General features: G+C 38.3%; 1 pseudogene; it reads right to left on the reverse strand.

The window, feature by feature from the left end:
• LOC109675872 (cytochrome P450 3A4-like) overlaps positions 1 to 7,559 on the reverse strand; it is a 149,135-nt pseudogene extending 141,576 nt beyond the window's left edge.
• Positions 7,560 to 23,037: the final 15,478 nt, after the last annotated feature.

Genomic DNA, 23,037 nt, shown 5'->3' on the forward strand with positions numbered 1-23,037 from the left:
CCACACAGAACATCTCAAAGCATATAAAAAATGAAATACAGATATTAGGTGAGCTCAGCAAAGTTGTGAAAAACAAAATCAACACCAAATTAAATCCCATTTGTATATAGCAATGATATTTAGAAAATACTCTTACAAATACACCAAAATGAAACACTTTAAGGGTAAGCCTAACATTTGTAGTGGTCCTAGACTGAAACTCATTAAATGTTGGCCAGAGCAGTCAAAAATCTGCAACAAATGGAGGCTGTGTTCAAGGACTGGAAGCCATCATAGTAACTATGAGGATTTTTCTCAATATTTATCTGTATGTTTGTCTCATTTTTAATCAAAATCTCACCTAGTGTTTTGTAGATATGGACAAATTATACTTAATTTGGATGGAAGAAAAGGGCCAAAAATGTCTAAAACAATTCTGCAGAGGAATGAAGTGGGAGAATCACTCCACATGATGCTAAGACTCACTATAGAGGGAAAGTAATGGAGAGAGTGTGGCAGGTACGCAGGAAAGGTACAATGACCAATAGAAAAAACAGCAAAGAATGAGAAACAGACCCACAGAAATGGGCCTGTCTAGTTTTTGACAATAGTGTAAGAAGAATCCATGGAGGGAACATACAGGAAAATATCAATCAGACCCGACACAAAAGTCACAATACATAAAAGGAAAGGTGGATGGATCCTGTTTTGGCAAGTTACTATGAATCCAAAATTATTTCAAAATAAAATTTTAATAAATATTCTATAAAGGTTTAACATTTCAAAAAAGGGATGCTTACCGGCCTGTTTGTGAAGACAGAATAGCATTCTTTCACAAGCACTGTTTTGATCATCTGTGGATCTGTGACAACTAACACAGGCTGTCAACCTTCATAATAACTGTGTTTGGAAAGCAGAGCTTTTTTTTTTACTTTATAAGCTGAATTCTGCAGGTGAACTCATGCCATGGGATCCAGACTTTGATTCTGATGTTACATAATCCAAACCTCTACTTGTACATACACAGCAACATTAGCTCCTAGTTCAATTATGGAATCTGATCACAGCAGCAACTGCATCAAATAAAGACTAATGTGGCTAAAGCAGGGAAGAAATATTGACAAACAAAACAGCTTTTCACAGATATTATCGTTAGAAATACCATGGAACTTCTGTTAAAAAGTTTAGGTAAGACACCTAAAAAATTAGCTAGCATTTGTTGCCCTTAACGCAGAGAAACTAAAGCAGACACCTTAAAAGCAACTGAGGCCAATAGGAGAAGAGGACCAGGAACTAGAGAAAAGGTGAGATCAAAAAGAATTAACCTAGAAGGTAACACCCACGCACAGGAAATCAATGTGAGTCAATGCCCTGTATAGCTATCCTTATCTCAACCAGCAAAAACCCTTGTTCCTTCCTGCTATTGCTTATACTCTCTCTACAACAAAATTAGAGATAAGGGCAAAATAGTTTCTGCTGGGTATTGAGGGGGTGGGGGGGAGAGGGAGGGGATGGACTGGGTGGTAAGGGAGGGGGTGGGGGCAGGGGGGAGAAATGAACCAAGCCTTGTATGCACATATGAATAATAAAAGAAAAAAAAAAAACCAAAAAAACCCCAAATAAATGACATAGTGCATTTTTACTAAGAAAAAAAAAGTTTATGTAATTGTTTAGAACATGTATGAGAAGTTAAAAGGCCATCCATATAGTGGATGATGTATGCATCAGGAAATGTTACTCTAATAGGTTGTAATATTTTTCCTACAAAATACTGACACGTAGTGGGGAATTAGTCATACCCTGTGTCAGCACTGTCCATTGATATCTGTGTAAAGTTTCTTGTTGATTTAACCTAGGGATAGAAAAATGTAAACCTTTCCCTGTCTTTGGGGTGTATAGATATAGTATAAAAACAATAAAAAAAATCTAGGCAATGCATACACAAGTATTGCATTTGCCACTCTCCTGAATTTTTGTATGTTTAAAATATTTTAATATCTGGCCTAGAGACGGTTGACTGCTTGCCTAAAGGCAAGATGCTCTGAGTTTGATCCTCTGCACTGCAAAATAAATAAGATTTCAACGTCAATAAATGATTATATCAGAGAATAGTTACAGATGAGCTAAGGAGTGCTCACAAATAACAATGTTGCAAGGAGCAGTTACACTTGGGTCTTAGAATTGCAGTAGTGCATGCTCTCGCATTGGATCACATGGTCTTTATTGGCCATGTCAACGCCTGAGCAGATCCTCCTGCCAGCTCTGTGGTTTCCAAGGACTGATGAGGGAAGATGAAGAGGTAGGAAGGGGCAAAGCCTCCTCCCACCTGGTTGTAGTGCACAATCACAGTGATGATGCCTCTTCCAAGGCTCTCATTAAACCTCCAGCAACTGAAAGGGAATGACTGGTTCCCTTCCTCAGGTGACCCTACAAAACCACTAATAAGTAAACCAAAGAGAAACACCATGATTTTAAATTACCTACATCTCTTCTTCAAAATCAGTAGAATGAACTGGGTAAGAAAATACACTTGTATTACAAAGGCTTGCCTTGAAGATCTGGGGAATGGCTCAAGCTGTAGAGCACCTGTCTAGCAAACTCATGGCCATTAGTTTAAACCACAGGAATGCCAAAAAATGTTCCGGCTTGAAATTAAAAACAAACAAAACAAAGCAAAAAGAAAAACTACATTTGAAGAGAAAGTTTTAAAAGCTTGTGTTAGATTATATTCGATATACTTAATTATGTTCTCACAGCCTGGCTTTCAAAAGCACATGTTAAAAACAGTATAAAGGAGTTTGGGCTTTTAATTAAAAGAGAATCAATGTGTAAAGGAGATTCTATTAGGCCTTAATGAGCACATATTCAAAGAGTCTGAAATAGAGCATTTTATTGCAATTAAAAAGCACATATGGACAGTAAAATGGTGAGGAAGGGAATACGAAAACACTGTACAGAAAATGAGGCTAGAAGCTTGTGAGCCATCAAAACTAGGAGAAAAGTCTAAACCAACTTAATTTAGACTGTAGACCTAGACACCAGATAACATGTGGAACCCTTGCTGGGACAGGGCTCCAAGTCTTTACAATAGAGACCTCATCACAAGACCTCAGCTGGCAGTGTAATCATGGAACCTCATATTACAACGTCTACCCAATGGAAGATTCCAAAATACTTACCCCCAATTTCCCCGTACATTTTATGGCCTTCCATATCAAATTTCCAAACACCCTGAGAAGAGAAGTACACCAAACCCTGTCTAATTGCGTAACAAGTGACTCAGGTTACATGAAAAGAGACTGGCTATGCTGCACTGACAGTTAGAGGGTCTTCCTTATTTGGGGACATCAGAGGGCAAAGGACAGAAGTATTTGACTGAGAGTCACTCTTGAATTTTCTGAATAATGCACATTTTGAAGGACATTTCCTCATCTATGAATATTAAGTAACTGTCTGTGGTGTTTTTGTTGTGCCTGTGTTACCGCTAAAATCCTGCATCCTCTGAGTGATTCTGTGCAGGAACACATGAGGAACCTGAAGGTTTGATCTCCTTGTTCAGCATCATTTTAACTTCTTTCATGACTTCTCTCTAGAGTTTTGTGGAACAGGAAGTTACAGACAGGAAGGATCTCTTTGCTATATGAGATTTGTGTAAATGTCCGGGATGTTGTTGAGTGCTAAGAGTGACAGGTTAAGAAAGATGAAGTGTATTTGCTATCCAGTGCTCTTGATCAACATGGAAAGAGATGGGGAGAAGCCATCTCTACACATAGGGAGAGAAAATTAAATAGTTGCTGTGGGTTTCATCTTTGACTCTTGAAAGCAAATCTCCTTGAGATTAACTTATAGTTATTTAAGTTATCAATGCAAAAGGAGGCTGAAGAATAGTAGATCTTGGGGGAGCATTTACAAAAATGTTCATCTGGGAACAATGAAGATGAAATTATTGCTTTTTTTCAGATGAATCAAACAGATTGAAATATTTAGGCATCAGATCTTTCTATTGGAGAATTTAGATCTGAGAGTAGCCTAGAGCCTTCAGGAAAGGAAATCTGACCAGAGAGGTGCCCACACACAGGCAGGCTTTGCTGCTGGCCTTCACTCCAGTCCCTTGAAAAATATCACACCGGGTTATCCACAAATGATCAGCCTAAACTCATGGCACAAATTATATTCCATTTACTTAAATTAAATTTTAATGATTTTGTCAATTTGTCCATTCTCTTGTGATTTTTATAAGTTATTTTGCCTTTGTTTAGAAAAATGAAACTTATTATATGGTTAAATACTTGAGATATTTATACAACCATCCTACTGTGTCCTATACCCCAACCCATACTTAAATTTACATATAGGGTTCTTCCTTGGATGGAAAAGAAGTAAAGCAGAATGCTCTTGTTCTATTTCTCAAATCCCATAAGGTGTCATGGGTGACAAAAGCTGGGATAGATCCATGCAAATAACCATAAAGGAATTTAGCAGTTCTTAAAATAATTAAATATATTCAAATATGTGGGGTTCCTTACAAACTGATATTTCAAAGGCATTTATCAGGAAGGGAGATGCTTGTGAGCTCTGGTACAAAAGAGAATGTCTGAATCTGGTGCACACCGTTTGGTGAGGTGCTATTGAGGAAGCCTTTCCTGCTTTTCTCAAATACTCACTAAGTACAACTGTATCTGCCTGGAATCCTCACGAGGCAGAAAGAAAACACTCTTCATATTCACCACATCTGAGCAACATGTTCTGAACAAGTGTTGATGAAATATTTGAGTTGCTCCATTGAAGCAAACCTAAGCCTAAAAAAAGTTCACAAGAAAGCCCCAGGGAATACTGGCCATGCTCTGGCTGGTACCCATGTACCATTTCTGAAAGCCTGGAACCTCAAACCTTCCTCTCAAGGAGCACTTTTACTGATGGAACTGAGCTGGTGTTTGCAACCCTAAGGAACAAAAGATGGCACTCAAACAGCACTCACGTTACGGTAGGACACAAGATTTCCCAGAAAGGGCACAGGTTTTGGCCCAGGAATTCCAGCTTCTTAAAAAGTCCTTGTGAATAGGTCCCATATCTGTAAAGTGAAAAAGAAAGCCAAGTCTTAAGTATTGTTGCTTTACTCATATGGGGACTTGCTAATCAGTGACTCAGAACTAAACATTAAAGCCAAAGAGGTAACAAGTAGGTGATAAATAATAGCAAAAAATCAAAGAGACCTTCCTCTCAAGGAGCACTTTTACTGATGGAACTGAGCTGGTGTTTGCAACCCTAAGGAACAAAAGATGGCACTCAAACGGCACTCACTTTACGGTAGGACACAAGATTTCCCAGAAAGGGCACAGGTTTTGGCCCAGGAATTCCAGCTTCTTAAAAAGTCCATGTGAATAGGTCCCATATCTGTAAAGTGAAAAAGAAAGCCAAGTCTTAAGTACTGTTGCTTTACTCATATGGGGACTTGCTAATCAGTGACTCAGAACTAAACATTAAAGCCAAAGAAGTAACAAGTAGGCGATAAGTAATAGCAAAAAATCAAAGAGCAATAATTACATTTGCTCACTATTTCCTTTCCCACCTCCACCAAAACTCCTAAATTCACAACGATTAGTTCACGAATCTGAAATCTTTATGCTCCCTGTAGTAGAATAGAATGTTTGATAAGTGTCCCCAAACTTCAGTGTCCCCAAGAGATTCAAACTGGAAGTATTCCTGGACAATAATTTGAATTTTTTGGTTTAGGAAATTGCCTTTTTAATCACGTGGACCTGGTTATTGTAGGTAGAAAGGGTGACATTTTATTCTTTTGCTCCAATAATAGGATTATGACTAATATCATCTCTTCAATGACATGGGGTCATGAGAACCTATGGTGACACTATTCTTACAGTTTGTTTAGAGGATTTCCTCTAGGGGATGCCCAGGTTTAGGATCAAACCTTTTTAAAATCTGCCTTCCCAGAACATCCTGGGCACAGTTCTATTGTTTTTATTTTTGTCAAATGAAAACTACATTCGAGAATTCAGAGAAATTCAAATACTGTTCAGAGACATCGAAACCTCCTTTGGCAGATAACGTGGTTGTCTTAAGCTGCATGGAAGGCTGATTTCCCTCATGTCTAATAATAACACGGAGGAGAAATGATTACTAAGGCTTCATTTCCAGGCACTCCTTTGCTCCTGGAATCTGGACCTCTAATTGCTGATAGTTACCTGGTGTACACAGTGCCACCCATGCTCATATTGATGGAGATTATCACTCACAAACCACTGAGCTTACTGCCTCTGTGCATCAGCTGTGAAGATTGCACTGAGCCTAATCTCCCTGGGTCAAGGCTGCCCAGAATCATTCTTTTTGTGCATAATCAGACTCCCACAGCTTGGGGTTCTGAATCCTTCAAATCTTCCCTTTTCAGTGTGACTGGCAGATGCCAGACTATGGGAAAGAAGACAGAGTGAGGAAAGAGGCTGCCTTTTAAGCTTGCTGATATTGGTCTCACAAGGTTGTCCCCTTAGTAGACAGTTGGGAAAATATGGCTGAAATACATGGTATGTTAAATGGTTCAATGTGCCACAAGAATGTCTGCAACTACAAGAGAGGAGGCCCTCCAAAGTCAGGCACTTTCCTATAGATAGCAACACACGCATTACTCCACATGAAATGAATGGTAATATGTTTGAGAGAGTTGAATGAATGCCTTGTTTCTTCTTCTTTAGTGGCAAGCCTTTAAAAAATAAGCTAATGTTCTGCACAAGTCTTATGACACCAATAAATTTCATGAAAGGACATATGTTTTTAGGTCCACCAGGGGCACCTCAGCAAGCCCTTCTTGGGATAGATTTCCCTTCCCACTTATACCAACTGAATTTTCTAAAAATCATCATTCATAGATGCATAACTCTGTATATTGCAGAGTGGTTAAACTGACTTTTAGGAAGGAATGGTAGTTTTGGAAGGTCACAGAAAATGGGGAACTGTGGATTGTGATCCTACTATCAAGTCTGGGGTATGCTGTGGAGTTTCATGGAAACCATGAAGAAAGGTGGGAAGGACAAGACAGAGAAACACACATGTGAACAGGGGACAAGCCTTCTATAAGACTCCTGTAGCAGACAGAACAAAAAAAGCAAAGTTGATGAGACAACAACCCAAGCAATCTGGTTGCTCCTAGAACTCCCAAAACATGGGAAAGGGATGAGTTTCCTTTTCACTTGGTGAACAGAGGTTTACATTCTTTATCTATTAAGTTCTTGTTGATTAGTCTAGGACCACACTAAGAGTCATTCAGATCATGCACAGGGAACAAATCTTGTCAATAACCTTCCTATCCACAGGAAGGGGACTGAGGTTTGGAGCTCAAGGAATATTTATAATAAGATCAATAGGAACATAATTGTTTATATCAACTCCCTCTCCATTGTCTCTTTCAATCTCCCAAACACCTAAGGGAAATATGGCTCTTGATTAGCACCCCAGCTCTCAAGAGATACAGAGGAGAGGCACCTGATGGCTACTCACAGATAGAGGACTACACAGGTGGTAGCCAGGAGCACCCAGGTTTCTACTGAGAAGTTTGGGATCAGGTTCATGGCCAAGTTCCCTCAGGAACTCTCTCCTCTGAGTTTCTCTTCCAGCTGAGCATCCCACCCTATGCAAAGCTGTGATTGGTAAGCAACCATTTCTGTTCCCAGATGTGACTCACTGATACCAGCAATGCATTATTTATGGACTGGGAAAGGAGGCAGGGCTAGCGCTGCAGCCAATAGTAGGGCCACTGTGCAAAACCTGGATTTGGAATCAGATGCCTCTCCACCTGGGCAGTTGGCAAAGACTCATTCAAACCTCTTCTTTGACCTCCTTTGAGTTCATGTTCTGTAAGTAGTCAACAAACATCAATCTGTGTAGTTTTAAAGTCAAATTTTTTATTTGTATTGAAAACTCAACTGAAGTCATTGCCATTAAATTTCCTCTAATTTTTCCCTATCTAGATTTTTGTGCTTATTCTAAAATATTTAAAATCCATTCAAACAAGCTACACCTACAGATCTGTACCTGTGCAGGGTCCTCTTCATAGAATGCCAATTTGGCCCTTACAAAGGCCTCATTCCTGTGCAAAACTGAGCTCAGGTAAAAAAAATCAATCTGGTAGAGCCATTCCTCACAAATCTCCTCTTCCAACAAGTAAAATTACTTCACCCTTAGTCAACTTCCATACTATTGGTGTTTTATTCAAGTTTCCCTCAACAGATTGTGAGTTCATCACAGGACTAGTCAGGGTATTACTGACTGTTAAGTGTCTAGTCTCTTGCAGAATACTTTATCCAGAAAACATGGTTGAGTTGAGTCGACATTACCTGACCTCTGCATTTCCTTTACTTGTAACTCCATGAAGATCACTCCATCTTCCTGGATTGTTACTATAACAATAGAAATTGCCTGTGTCTGAGCCCCCATAACTAAAGGTTTAGGCTGGTCTACCAGGATCTTATGGATAGTTGGCCCCTGCAAGAGAAAGCAGACAAAGATGACACAGAGAAGATGATTGTACCAAGCAATATTTGAGCATTCCTTCAAAGGAGTGTGCCACAGACAGCAAATTAGACAGGTCCTTGACCTAAGAATGGCCCCATCTCTTTAGAGCACTGCACAGGTGAGGTCATTAGGTGTGAAAGGAGAGAAGATGTGGAGCAACCTGCATGGCCAGGTGGGTCCCTAATACATTGTCCACCAATGACATCACAGATGTCATTGCAGCTGTACACACAGAACCCAGGACTTCAAAAACATGGTTCCAGCCTTTTCATTAGGCCTGTTGAGGTTGGAGTATATGGGTTTGTCTTTTTGATAAATAGGTGATCACGGAAATGGGTGAAGTGGAGACCTCGCAAGATGGTAAAGAGGAGCTCTGTAGGAGCATTCTTGTCACCTGTGAGACCCAACCCACTCCTGATGGGAGAGACCCAAAGACTGAGGGTTTTGAAATCACACAGTTCATTATCACCACTCTCACCCATGTTTTTTGTATGGTTAGCCTGCCGACTTGAGGAACACAAGACAAAAACCCCTACAAGTTCTTAAGCTTCAGCAGAAACAGAGGATACTTAACTAGTGGTAGTGGATGAAATTTTCTCTTTATCTTTTTACCGCATCAGCCCTTGGCAGAATAGGAAGGTGGTGCATCATCTACAGTTGCAGGAGACAGGTGCTCTCTCCATGTTTAAATAGTCATGTTCACCTCTACTTTTTGATTTCCTTTGAGGTCAATTTTATGGGAAATCATAAACACTCAGTCTGTGTTATCAGTAAGACCAGGGGTTGCTCATTCTTATCAGAACTCTTTCCACACAACTTCTATTACAGTTCTCTCTACCACTGCTGATGGTTCACATGCATATTTACCTTGCCAGATTGTGAGGTTATAAAGGAACTAATCTGGATTTGTTTCTCATCATGTTCCTAGTCCCTAATAGAGTAGGCACTGGTTGAGGCGAGTTGGGAAAGATCCAAGGGGGCCCCTGCATGTCCTTTAACTTTGAGTCCTTGCCGGCCACCAGCCACTCCTTCTTCCTGGATTGTCTGTATGACAAGAGGAATTTCCTGTGACTCAGCTAATATCACTTTATGCTGATTCACTGTCATCCTGTGCAGCAATGGTTGTTACAGGAGAGACCAGGACTGGATGACATGGAACTACTGGATATACCCAACAGCATTGGGGCAGCCCCAAGAGGAGTATGCCACTGGATATCCAGTTTGATCCAATATCAAATCCTTGAGCAACAAGTGTCCCCATCTCTCTAGAAAGCTGTAGGTCACATGTCTATAGCTGTGCAAGGATAGAACACAGCAACCCACATGGACAGAGGGAAATCAAATACCAAACCAAGAATGACATGGCAGATGTCTCCACTGGTAGTAATACACCATTAAGGACTCCAATATGATAGCTCCAGCTTCTATTTTGTTGCGCTGAAAGGCAGAGCAGATAGGTTCTGAGCTTTTGGTGATTTTGTGATTACTGAAATGAGTGAAGAAGAGTCCATGGAATGTGGTCAAATGACTCCAGGAATTGTTGTCTTCATCACCTGTGAACCCACCCACAGTCCTGATAGGAGAGACCTCAAGACAGAGTGCTTATAAATGAGACAGGTTCATTATCACAACTTTGAAAATTCCTCTCTTGATTGTGTTCACCAAGAGTCAACAACACCTGATATTCCCTGACTGGGGCTACAATGAAAAATAGCGAGACTCAATTCTGCAAGAGCAAATGTGGTTGACATTCTGGTTCTGAACGCTACTCCTTTGTAAGCTCTTCCACAGGTCTTTCTGAATTAAGGACCCATCTCATCTTGCCAAGGAGAAATTCATGAAAGGACCCATCTCATCTTGCCAAGGAGAAATTCATGAAAATACTAAGCATAATGATGAGCAGGGTTATCTGTTCCTAAGAAGAGAGGTTTACAGAATGCATCCAAAAAAGGTAAGGCAGAATTTCAGCTCATATTAACCATTAGCCTACCTAAACCCAAATCCTTTCTGATTTTATTTTGGTCATCCACCCACTGTGAACTTATTTTCCTCCAAAACACATATTTTCTAACATCATGTTATAACTAGGGCTATCTGACCTATCACCTGTCCTACTAATCACATGTCCTGGTCGGTGTGATTGGAATCTACTGGAAGCTACACTAAAAGTGAAAGGTAGTCATTGTATTGGCCTAACATGAAGTCAGAAGCCATGTTATAACCAATGTAGATCATCTTGATCTCCAAGGAGAAGAGAAGAAACATTCTCTGTGCCAGTCTATTTCACAGAACTAACATCTTCTAACAGAAAGAGTGTTACAAGCCAAAGGTTGTGTTGAACATATGAATAAAGAAACCACATGGTGGTCACTAGTTATGGACCTTCAAAGTACAGCTCTCAGTGTTTAAGATACAAAGATGACTAAGACTCAGTTATTACTTGGTTGAAGATGGACACAAATAAACAGAGAACTATAGTACAACAATCACACGGGTATTATAAGTGTCCTTATCCACATTGAATGTCTGCATTTCTTTCTCAGTGCTCTCAGCAAAGGTTCAAAGTAGAATTCAACTAAGCTTCAAAAGCATTAGACTCACCAGTACAATTAGACAGGTTTTCCAGGTTCTCAGTGATGTATGGATCACCATGTGTCTAATATTTCTGTTATTTTATACTGTTAGCCTAAGTATTACCTCTCATGGAAGCCTTTCCAGAGTGTTAGTGTTTGAGGGAATTGCTCTCAGTGTGAGGGAGGCAGACAAATACTGGAATCATTTGAGTGTTAGATTCAAATTTCACATCTGTGATTTTGACTGTGCAAAATATTTAAGGCATGATAAATGTGTAACTCAGATTTCAAGTACCCATCACTTTCCACAGTGCCAAACATGATCTGAGAGTGTTTTTTGATTTGGCAGTATTGGAATTTGAACTCAGGGATTAATGCTTGCTAGGCAGGTGCTAGAGCTTGATAACTTGGGGAAGCATATGACATCTGGTTATTGTTACTACAGAGAAGACTAGCAGTTCTTTGGGCCTCATATTGGAGGGTGGTAAAGAGAGAGGCGGGTCCATGAATGCTCTCTCTCAGGTTGAGAAGCCTTTGCCCTCCTCACTACCATTGTGCACTGGTTTCATTGTCACCTGCTGTGTACAGAACATGTGTCAAGCCCTGAATATAAGAGAGTCAGAATACTTGCCCTAATGAATTTTAAACTTTAAGTTGGGAAAGAGATAATAAACATATAAATGCTTAATAAATACTAAGTTACAAATTGAAATAAATGCTATGTAGTATGCTATGTAGTAAAAGAACCCTTCACTGAAATTCGCAGCAATATTTGACAGAGTTGAGCCATTTTTTTCTTCCCTCAAATCTCTCCTCTGAAAGACAGAAGACTTGAGAATCAACTGGATTTGAAGGATGGAAAGTGTGAGGCCTCAACCAGGACTGCATCTGTTTCCTCCTCTGTCTGTAAGGAAATTGATCAGAATGGAACTAAGAGGACCAAGATTCCCCATATCCTAATGACAAGAACCCTCAGGAAGACTTGGCTCTCTCTTACTCTTCCTTTTATGGTTGAATAATACTGCATTGCAGGCACATGCCTCATGTTGTCTCTCCTTTCTTTGATGATGGACATTTCAGGTTGTTTCCATCTCTTGTAAGATACAGAAAAATGTCTGTAAGGAAAGAAACAAGTGACAAAACTACAGGACATGCAGAAGACAACAAAATTGAAGTAGCGACTCCTTCCCTGTCAGTAATTACTTGAAATATAAATGGTGTAAACTCAGTGGTCAAAAGACAGATTGGCACAATGGGTAAAAACAAATAGAAACCCACTATGTTCAATCTAAGACTCCCTTTAGATCTAATGACACACATAGGTTGAAAGTAAAATGATGGGAAAATTTCTATGCAAATATAACTGAAACTAGAAGGAATGGTTATATTCAAATCAGTCACTCATTTGGCCAAAGGAAAGTGCTTTCACTCTGGATTTCCCTGACTGGCATTTGGAACTACCTCTTCCCAGGTCCTGTGTCCTACAATTCCATGGACTAAGTCCAGTGCTTCCAAGGTTGCCAACTTTGAGTAAAGGGAATGAGGGAAGAATTGGTGACTGCCACCAAGAGCCATCTAGGTTATGTTGCAACTAATAAATGTTGACACATATCAGATATTTCCTTACATAGCTGACTTACTGGCATAAACCTTGTGAAATATTAACCAAGACCTCAAATGACCACATAAGTCATATGCATTTCAGGTTGTAATTACCCTACTCCAGATAAATTGAGAATAGAATTTTTAACTCACCCAAGGAACACAACATTTGAAACAACTCTAATGCCAACCACGAAAACGCAAGATTTTTTGGACACTTTCTTCCAAAGGGAAATACAGTAAAATAGAACCTCAACAACAGGTTCTTGAGTACCACCAGTAATGACAAATACCTTGTATTTTTCCTCAGCATCGTCTCGCTGAAAACATTCTTCTTGAATATTAAACCATGACTTCAACAACATAAATCTTAGGAAGTTCATTCTAAAACTGCCCACTTAAGACAGGTTGAGAGTATGAAGTCAGTATGCTAAAAGTAACGATTCTTAGTGACAACTATTTTTGTACTGAAATGCAGTTCACTGCATACCCAGAAATTTTATCTACCAAAGAAAATGTCATATGGAAAAACACCGAATCCCAATTGGTTCATAACCATTAAATTGTCAAAGAGACTTTAATCAACAAAATGAAAGGCTGGTGTAGTTACATTACCAACAACAAAGACAGACATTTTCAAATACTTTACAGGTAGGAAGCAGGGGCCACACATCAATTTGTTACTGCTATAATAGGCTACACTGGTATATGCTTTTAGTCAGCTGTAAATCAAAATATGACATACTTTGTAAAATTAACATAATTTGTAAAATGACATACTTTGGCAAAATAAATGTGTAAGAAAATCTAAAAACTAATTTAATTGTGATTTTAGTTATATTTTCTTTTTATTCTTTGATAAGATGTAAGAAATAAAAAGATAAAAATGATTGTCTATCTTAATAGATACACAATATGTAAAGATGTTATTTGTGACATCAAGTACACAAAGGGGTAATACACAGCTGTCAGGAAGCAGAAGGTTTTGTCTAACTGAGGTTAATTAACCACAGTAATAGTTATAGTTGTAAATTCAGGCATGTCATGTGTTCCCCAAGGTCACCACAAAGAAAACACAGCATGTTTTCATGATAAGTGAACAAAGAAAGAATGCCACTAAGATTACACAAAAGAATACCATAAGGAAAAAATGGGGGACCAAAAAATAAAAGACAGTTGGACAACAAACAACAAAATAGTAATAGTGACTTCTCCCCTGTCAGTAATTACTTTAAATGCAAATGGGCTAAACTCACTGATCAGAAGAACTATCTGGGGAGAATAGATAAAACAGGTAGGAACCAACAATACTCTCCCCAAGAGGCTCACTTTAGCTCTAATGACATACATATATGAATTAAAAGTGAAATGATGGATAAAATATATTCTATACAAATAATAAATAAAGGATAGCAAGACTGCCCATAGTAATGTGAATCACATAAAGTTTAATTTAAAAACTCTTAGTGCTGGTGGAGTGGCTCAAGTGGTAGAGTGCCTGCTTTGCAAGCACGAGTTGCTGAGTGCAAACCCAAGTATCACCAAATACAAAAAAATAAAAACTCTTACAAAAAACAAATGGGTGAAATATGACAAATGGGTGAATTCACTCAGAAGATACAGCAGTTATGAACACATGTGCACCAAATATTAGAGATCTTTAGTATGTGAAACAGCAGTTGATGGAATGGAATTATACATAGATAGGTCTACAATAGGAGTAGGAGACATCAATAGTTCACATTCAATAATGGACAAGAAACACAGCAATAACACAGCTGAACAGCACCATTGTCCAGTAGAACACACAGACTTTTATGCAATGTAGTCCTCTACAATGTCAGAGGACTTTCTCAAGAATACCTGGAGCATTCTTCATGATCAACCAAATATTATACCACAAAAGAAGTCTTAATAAATTTGGAAAGATTGAAATCAGACCAGTGTCTTTTCCAGTTAAAATGAAACTACTAATCAATAGCAAAAAGTAAACTGGAAAAATCCACTAACATGTAGACATTTAACAACACACCCTTTAAAAACCAATGAGCCCAAACATGTATCATGAGTAAATTACATAATGTTCTGAGAAAAGAGAAATTAGCAAAATTCCGCCTGTGGAACAGAAGTACTAAGAAGAAAATGTACAGATATTATTTACAATGAGTAAGAAAATATCTGAAGTGCACAACATGAAGGAACTAGGAAAGAATAAGCTAAAATCAAATCCAGAATAAAGTTTTAATAATGAAGTTTAGGGCACAGATTAAACCAAACAGTAGAGAAAAACAGTAGAGAAGATTGCCAGATTAATAGTTCGTTCTTCCAAAGATGGACTAAATAGATAAACTTCAACCTCAATAGACTAAGAAATGTGTACATGACATGAAGTGAGGAACATTTTCTTGAAAGACACATAGAAATGTGGAAGGATACAGAATACCAATTATATGAGAAAGTATATCTCTGACTTCAGATAAAAAACAATAATAGTGATTTGAGTAGCAATGAAGACATTAATTATCTCCCATAATGAGGTGTCTGGAGGAAATCAGTGCTAGGGTGGGTAAAATAAAGTTATCAAGCACAATAATCTTTTTATTTCTGCCATCCTCAGAGTATCTTCACATTTGGTGGTAAGATGACTGCTACAGCTCTGAGCATCACACCGTCATGAGAAAATGGACTATGCATGGTTGTTCATAACTATAATCTGAGCTACTTGGGAGGCAGAGATTGTGAGGACTGTGGTTAAAGCACCCTGAGCAAAAAGTTAATGAGACCCCATCTCAAACAATAAGTTGGACATGGGTTGTGCATGCTTGTGTTCCCAGCTATGTGCGAGAAGGCATAGGTAAGAAGATCAGAGGTTGAGGCTGGCCTGGACAAAAGTAAGACCCTATATGAAAAATAACCTAAAGCAAAAAAAGAATAGAGGTATGGTTCAAGTGGTAGGACATTTGCCTTGAATTCAAAACTCAGTACCACCAAGAAAGGAAGGAAGGAAGCAAGTGAGGGAGGGAGGAAGAAAAGGAAAGAAAGAAAGAAAGAAAGAAAAGAAAGAAAGAAAGAAAGAAAGAAAAAATTTGAAAATGAAGCAAGGTAAGGTAAGGGTTCTCTCTTCACACAGTACTTTATTTTTGTGGGGGGAAATGTTTCTCAGAAGTTACAAGAAGACTTCTCTTTAGCTTCACTGGCTAGAATAGGCAGTGGCTACATGTCCATCTTCAGATCAAAACTTGATGAAAACAAATTGAAAACTGGTGACATCTGACCTTAACCAGTGATGATCGACCCCCAGTGGCTTGTTCTTGGCCCTCAAAATATAATTCTATTGTCGAATGCATTATGTATGGAGGTCACAGAACTTTGACACAAGTGTCACTCAAAGTAGCTATGAAAAAAAATCAGGGAACACAAGTAAGATCCATTGCCATTAGGCATCTGTGAGAGTCAAATGATCAGAAAGTCACATTTTCTAGAGGCAAAATTTTCTTGTCATCTCTGGGAGAGTCAGCAGGTGGAGAACAAGCCTCAATAAATTAGAGAAACATGAGTCAAATTAGCAAAATGTGGGAACAAGTTAGAAGTCAGAGGAAATGGGAACCCAAGGAGACAAAGAAGGATATGGAATACACTGAGAAGGAAGAGCTCACAAAACAGAGAGAAATAATGTCCTTGGAGTCCACAGAAAGCCAGAGTCCACCTGCTCTAGGTTCCTTTCTTGTTCTTTGATTATGGCCTGTCTCATATCTTCTTCAGCATTTGTAGATTCACAAAATCACAATCCCAGAATTTTAGCACTTCATGGTCACTAGAATGGCTATTCAAAATGAAAACAACTAGTGATGGTAAAGATGTACAGAATTGCTACCCTCAGACATTGATATTGAGAATGTAAAATGATGCCACTACTTTGGAAAACATTCTGTTAGTTCCTCAGGAAATTAGGCATACTGTAGCCATTTAACCTAGCAATTCCACTCCTATGTGGGAGAATTAAGAACAATTATGTAAACAAGTATAGGTACTCACATGTCCAAAACACCGCAATTTACAATATGCAAAAGATGCAAAGAACCCAAATGTGTTGATACACAGATGAATGTATAGATAAGTTCTGGCACATACATGGAATTGAGTATTATTCAGCCATAAAAGGAATGAAATATGGACATGTGCTACAAAACGGTTAAACTTCAAAACATCATGGTAAGTTGAAGAAGCCAGACACAAAAGTCTAGTGTATGATCTCATTTGTATGAAGATTCTAGAATGGACACACCATAGAGACTGCCACAAGATGGTTTGGTATTTCTTGCGTTTCCTTGATGGGACTTGGTTTGAACTCAGGGCTTTGCAACCGCAAAGCATGGGTTCTACCACTTGAACCACATTTCCAGTCCCACAAAATGGTTTTTACAAGTGGATGGGACAGGGAAGAGTTGCGAGGAACTGCTTCATTGGCACAGGATTTTATGTTTGAATGAAGGGAATACATATTTTATTAATGTATATAAATTGTACAGTGGGGTTTCATTGTGATATTTCCACTCATGAATACAATGAAGTTTGATCAAATTTATCCCTTCTATTGCTGTTTCTTGGGGGACAAAAATTCAATGTTTTTGAGAGTTAGAGATATTGGTTGAATAACACTATGGGTATACTAAGTCTCACTGATTTCTTCACTTTAAAATGGCTACTTTTATTTTATATGAATTTTACCTCTGTACCTATAAAACCTCAGAAATTTTTTTCTGACATAATGAGGCAGGTCAGTATTTTTGCCTGAAAAGTTCACTGATGTGTTCAGTGTTTCAGTCTAGCAAGAAGTGCCCTGATGACTGGTATGGGGTTGAAGCTTAAAGCTTCAATGAAAATTATGAAATGCAAAGCTTAAATTTCATAAATGCAAGGATTCTTACTCTCTTCTATTTAGTGCTTGGCACATATCCAGAGCAGAGCAGGCATACAGCCTTACCCACATCCAATACCAGTGAGATCAAGTGACCACCTCCTCTAATGTCAAGACAGAATGTCCCTGAATCTGCCCGTCTCTTTGCCATCCACAAACATGAGGCCCCAAAGAGCGGCTACTTCTTTCTCCAGCAAAGAAATACAGACACCATGTGGTTTACCAAGCTGTCAAGATCAGAGAAGAATGGACAATTGAGAGATAAGTTAGACAACATATGTGTTTTCATGTTTGGAAACAATTTGCATAATCAAGATCATAAATTGTGAAAGTTGAATCTAATATCAAATGATTCCAGCAAAATGCTTCCTTCCCTCACCAAGAGCCATTCAGTCAGGCAGTGAAAGTTGGAACAGACTTCCCATGAGAGGTGACACTGGGCTAACAATTTAAATGGATGGAGATATCAGATTCATGGTTATCCATTCAACATTCATGTCCAGATAATCTGTACCTTTGTATTGGTGTCTGAGCCTGATGCTTCCTGATATTTATTTGAGATTCCATATTGGACCTTTGCCAAGAGCACTGAGTAAAACTCAGAAATGCTGTCTTGATAAGGAAACATACTGTAGTCATCTGCTTGTATGCATCAACAGTCACAGTCATCTTTATACATTAATCACATAGAGCAGTGCTTGAAAAGAATATGACAAATTTCCAATGTACATGGAGATTGACCAATACACATTAAATCATCCATGGGTCATTGAAAAAATCATGAAGAAAATTTAAAACTTCCTAGAATCAAAGGAAAATGAAAATAAGACATATCAGAATCTTCAAGATACAGCCAAGACAGTTCAAAGATGGAAGTTTATAGATAAAAGTGTCTTCATTAAAAAATAAGAGACCAATTAAATAAATGCAGAGTCTTAGAAAAACAAGAATACACTAATGCCCAAATTAGTAGAAGGAAAGAAATAATAAATGTCAATGCAGACATTAATGAAACGGAAACAAAACAAAACAAAACACCAGGAATCAAAGAAACACTGAGTTGGTTCTTTGAAAAGATAAACAAGGTTGACATATACTTAGCTGAACTAACCAAAAGCAAGAGAGAGAAGACCAAAATTAATAAAGTTAGGAGAACAAAAAGGGGACATCACAACAGATAGTAATTAAATCCACATAATTTTGGGGAATATGTTGAAAGCTTATATTCCCATAAACTGGAGAATCTAGAAGAAATGAATAAATTTCTAGACACTTACAGCCTACCACAATGGAACCAAGAAAACATGTACAATGTAAACAGATCTATAATTAGTATTGTGATTGAAATAGTAAAAACAGCCTTCTAATGAGAGGAGTCCAAAAACTGACAGATTCATGGCTGAATGTGATCAGATCTTTAAGGAAGAATTAGCAATAATGCTCCTCAAATCAGTGTATAAAAGAGAAAGGAAAGGAGTCATACTATGAAGCCAGTATTATTTGAATACCAAAAATGGGATAAGGGCACAGCCAAGAAGAAAATTATGGGCAAATGGAAGAAGAAACTAGAAGACACAAGGACATCTCATGTTCCCACATCGGCAGAATTAATATTAAAATGGCAATCTTACTCAAAGCTATCTACAGATTTGGCAAAATCACTATGAGAATCCCAAGGACATTCCTCCCAGAAATAGAAATCATAATCCTAAAATTCATATGAAAATACACAAGACCACCCAAAAGCAAAGAAATCCTGAACAAAACAGCAACATTGGAGGTATCACGATACCTGACTTCAAATTATTCTGCAGAGTCAAAGTAACATAAAAAGCATAGTACGGCTAAAAACCCAAATGAAAAGAGATTTACATAAACAGAATAGAAGACCCATAAACAAGCTCATAAAACTACAGACATCTGAATTTTAAAAAAATTTACCAAATCATGTTTTTTGGACAAAAGGATGTCTTTTTCAACAAACATCTTTGGGAAAATTGGTTATCTGTATGTAGAAGAGTGAAACTAGATCCCTGTATCACACCTACACAAATATTGATTCAAAATGGGTCAAAGACCTTAATTTAAGACTTAAACATTTGACACTATTAGAGGAAAACTTCGGGGTCTACGTTTCAAAATGTAGACATAGAGAACATTTTGAATTCTAATCCAATGGCTCAAGAAATCAGTGCAAGGACTAACAAGTGGGAACTCATAAAATTAATAATCTTCTGAACAGCAAGTGAAACAATTACCAGAGTGAAGGGACAGAATGGGCAAAAGTCTTTCTAGCTATTCATCTGAAAGGGATTAGTGTCTAGGATATATTAGGGACTCAAAAATTAAAAACCAAAAGAAGAATCCAAACAATAAATGGGACAATGTACTTCTCAAAAGAACCTTTATGTTGTTGGTGGGAATATCAACTATTGTATTAACTATGTAAATAAATATGGAGGTTCCTCAGAAAATAAAAAATACAGCTATTATATGAACCACCTGTACCATTCCTGGGAATACACCCCAAGTAATTAAAGTCAGCATACAATAGGGTACCTGTAGAACCACGTTTATTCCAGCACTGTTTGCAATAGCCAAGTTATGGAATCAGCCCAGGTTCCCGAAAACAGAAGAATGGATAAAGAAATTATGATATATCTTCACAAATATTGTGACTTTTGAAGGAAAATGAAAATATATGTATTTCCATAAAGGATTCCCAAAGAGAATCAGGAAGGCTTTGGGTTTAGGTGATTTAATTGTCAATAGTATAAGATTATACTCCAACTTACCTTTTTGGAATGCATTCTATGTGCTTCTTTCATTGAAAACGCAATACATTTAGTAACTTTATGACTTACATCCCCCTTTATCCCTAGTGAGATGATATGTGTCGGTTCTGGAAGACCTCATGTCTGTCTTTGTTGATATTTGAGCCTTCTGTCACTTCTTTCTTTATTAATATATTTGAAGGGCTCCATTTTTCTTTAGATTCCAAAGGAATGACACATGCACTTCACCATCTCAGCACATTCCTGTATCTCTCACTCTACCTGGGGCAACTCCTAGGCAAGGAGGTTATGTGCAAAGAGACCTCTATAATGGTGATAAAACACATGACATTTCAGCCTAATACACATGATCCTATTAAAGAGATAGGCAAGATGGTTGTGACTGAATATATTTTACTTGTGAAATTTTCACCAACTCCTGGCCAGTGTCCACCAGTCCCAAAGAATCACAAGTCAAAAGGTTAGAAAGAGAGGGACACAATGGTGATTAATACTCAGACTGTTCACTTGATAATCTCACCATCTGTGAAGTGAAGTATGTATGGAAGCCATCAATGAGAGCAGAAAGTAGAAAAGAAAATAAATAATAGAAATGATGGGGATAGAAGCTGTCCAGAGGTGGAAGTAATTTTATCTGTTGAAGGAGGGGTGGTGAGGAAAACCTTAACCAAATTGTTCTTGCCTGATCTGGATTTTGAAGGATGATCATACATCTTCTAGGGCATAAAATGACACTTTAAGTGCAAGAGTATGTATAGTAAATATCAGTTGGTGTAGTTTGTTTGAATGGATTTCACATATTTTGAGATGAGGGCAACCATGGAGACCAGTGCTGTCACAATATTAACACATGACATCATCTATCAATGCATGGATAAATAGATAGATTTTTTAAATTACGCTCTCCAGCTTCTTAAAAATCTAAACATAGATCTGCCATATGATCCAGCAATCCTACTCCTGGGGATATACCCAAAGGAATGTGACACAGGTTACTCCAGAGGCTCCTGCACACCCATGTTTATTGCAGCACAATTCACAATAGCCAAGTGATGGAAACAGCTGAGATGCCCCACTGTCGATGAATGGATTAAGAAAATGTGGTATTTATTTTACTCAGCCATGAAGAAAAATGAAATCTTATCATTCGCAAGTAAATGGATGGAACTGGAGAACATCATTCTGAGTGAGGTTAGCCAGACTCAGAAAACCAAAAATCATAAGTTCTCCCTCATATGCGGTCTTTAGATCTAGGGTAAATATAGCAATGTTGTTGGACTTGGGTTACATGACAAGGGGAGAACACACACAGGAGGTATGGGGATAGGTAGAAAACCCAAATTTGAAAAGCATTTGATGTCCCCACTCCAGAGGAACTAATACAGAAACCTTAAAGTGACTGAGGTCAACATGAGAAGGGGATCAGGAACCAGTGTAAAGATCAGTTAGAGATGAATCAACCTGGGTTGATGAAGGCAATGCTAGGAATCTCTCTGTATAGCTCTCCTTATCTCAACTAGCAAAAACGCTACGTCTTTCTTATTATTACCTATTTCTACTTTTCAATGGAACTGGAGAAAAGCACAGAACAGGTTCTGCCTGGAAGTGAGGGGAGAGTGGGGAACAGGGTGGAGGCAGGGTGGGCAAGGAGGAGAAATGACTCAAACAATATACACACGTGTGAATAAATGAATAATAATAAAAAATTAGGCTCTCCATGGATAAGTATTGACTTTAGCTGATATGTCTTGCTGGAAGCCTTCACACAAAGAAAACAACTATGATAGTAGACATTTCAGCCTAATACACATGACCTATTAAAGAGGTAGGCATGATGGTGGTGAAAGGATATATTTTACCAGTGACATGTTCACCAACTCCTGGTCAGTGCCCACCAGCTCCAAAAATCACAAGTTAAAAGGTTAGAAAGAGTTGGTAAGGCATATGATCAGTAACCTTTGGGCTTTCTGATAACACTAAATGAGTTGTTTATTGATTGTATCCAGACATGAACTGAAAGGAGATCAAAGTAGGGGTAAGAAAGATTTTGTGCCAACTGCCAAAGTGTACAGGAACTCTGACTTCTCCAAGTCTAGGTAACATACAGTTCATATTTTTTGTAGAAATGCTAACAGTGAAGACAGATAAAGAAAAGCACATGAACATAAGCACAGATTAGGTATCTTTCGTTTCTGTTGAGTTTTGAGAATTTTGAGGGTTTTTCTTTAATCACGTATTCCTGGAGTAATCAAGCTAAGGTTGCACAGAAGATGGGTCTGAGTTTTGACATTGAAATTGTGTGATTTCTAAACATTCATCTGGGGCGTCCCTTACATCAGGACCATGGTGGGGACTCATAGGTGACAGAGATAGCTATTATAGGACTTTCTTCACCAGCTTCCAAGTCATCTTCTTCATCGACTGGTTATCAGCTTTCATCAAAAAGCCAGATCCTGTCTGCTTTGACCTCTGCTGCCATTTGGAAAAGGTGGAACCATCTTTCTGGAGTCTTGCACCCGGTGTGTGCTGTAGGTACTGACCTCTGCTGTGTCATTGGTGATCATGGTGTTTGGGCTGCTGTTCTATCATTCTATTCTTTGACTCCTATTGTTCCATACATGCAGTGTTCCAGGGCAATATTGCCATA

This window comes from Castor canadensis, chromosome 6, assembly GCF_047511655.1.
Source record: "Castor canadensis chromosome 6, mCasCan1.hap1v2, whole genome shotgun sequence".
In the NCBI taxonomy this organism is placed as follows: Eukaryota; Metazoa; Chordata; class Mammalia; order Rodentia; family Castoridae; genus Castor; species Castor canadensis.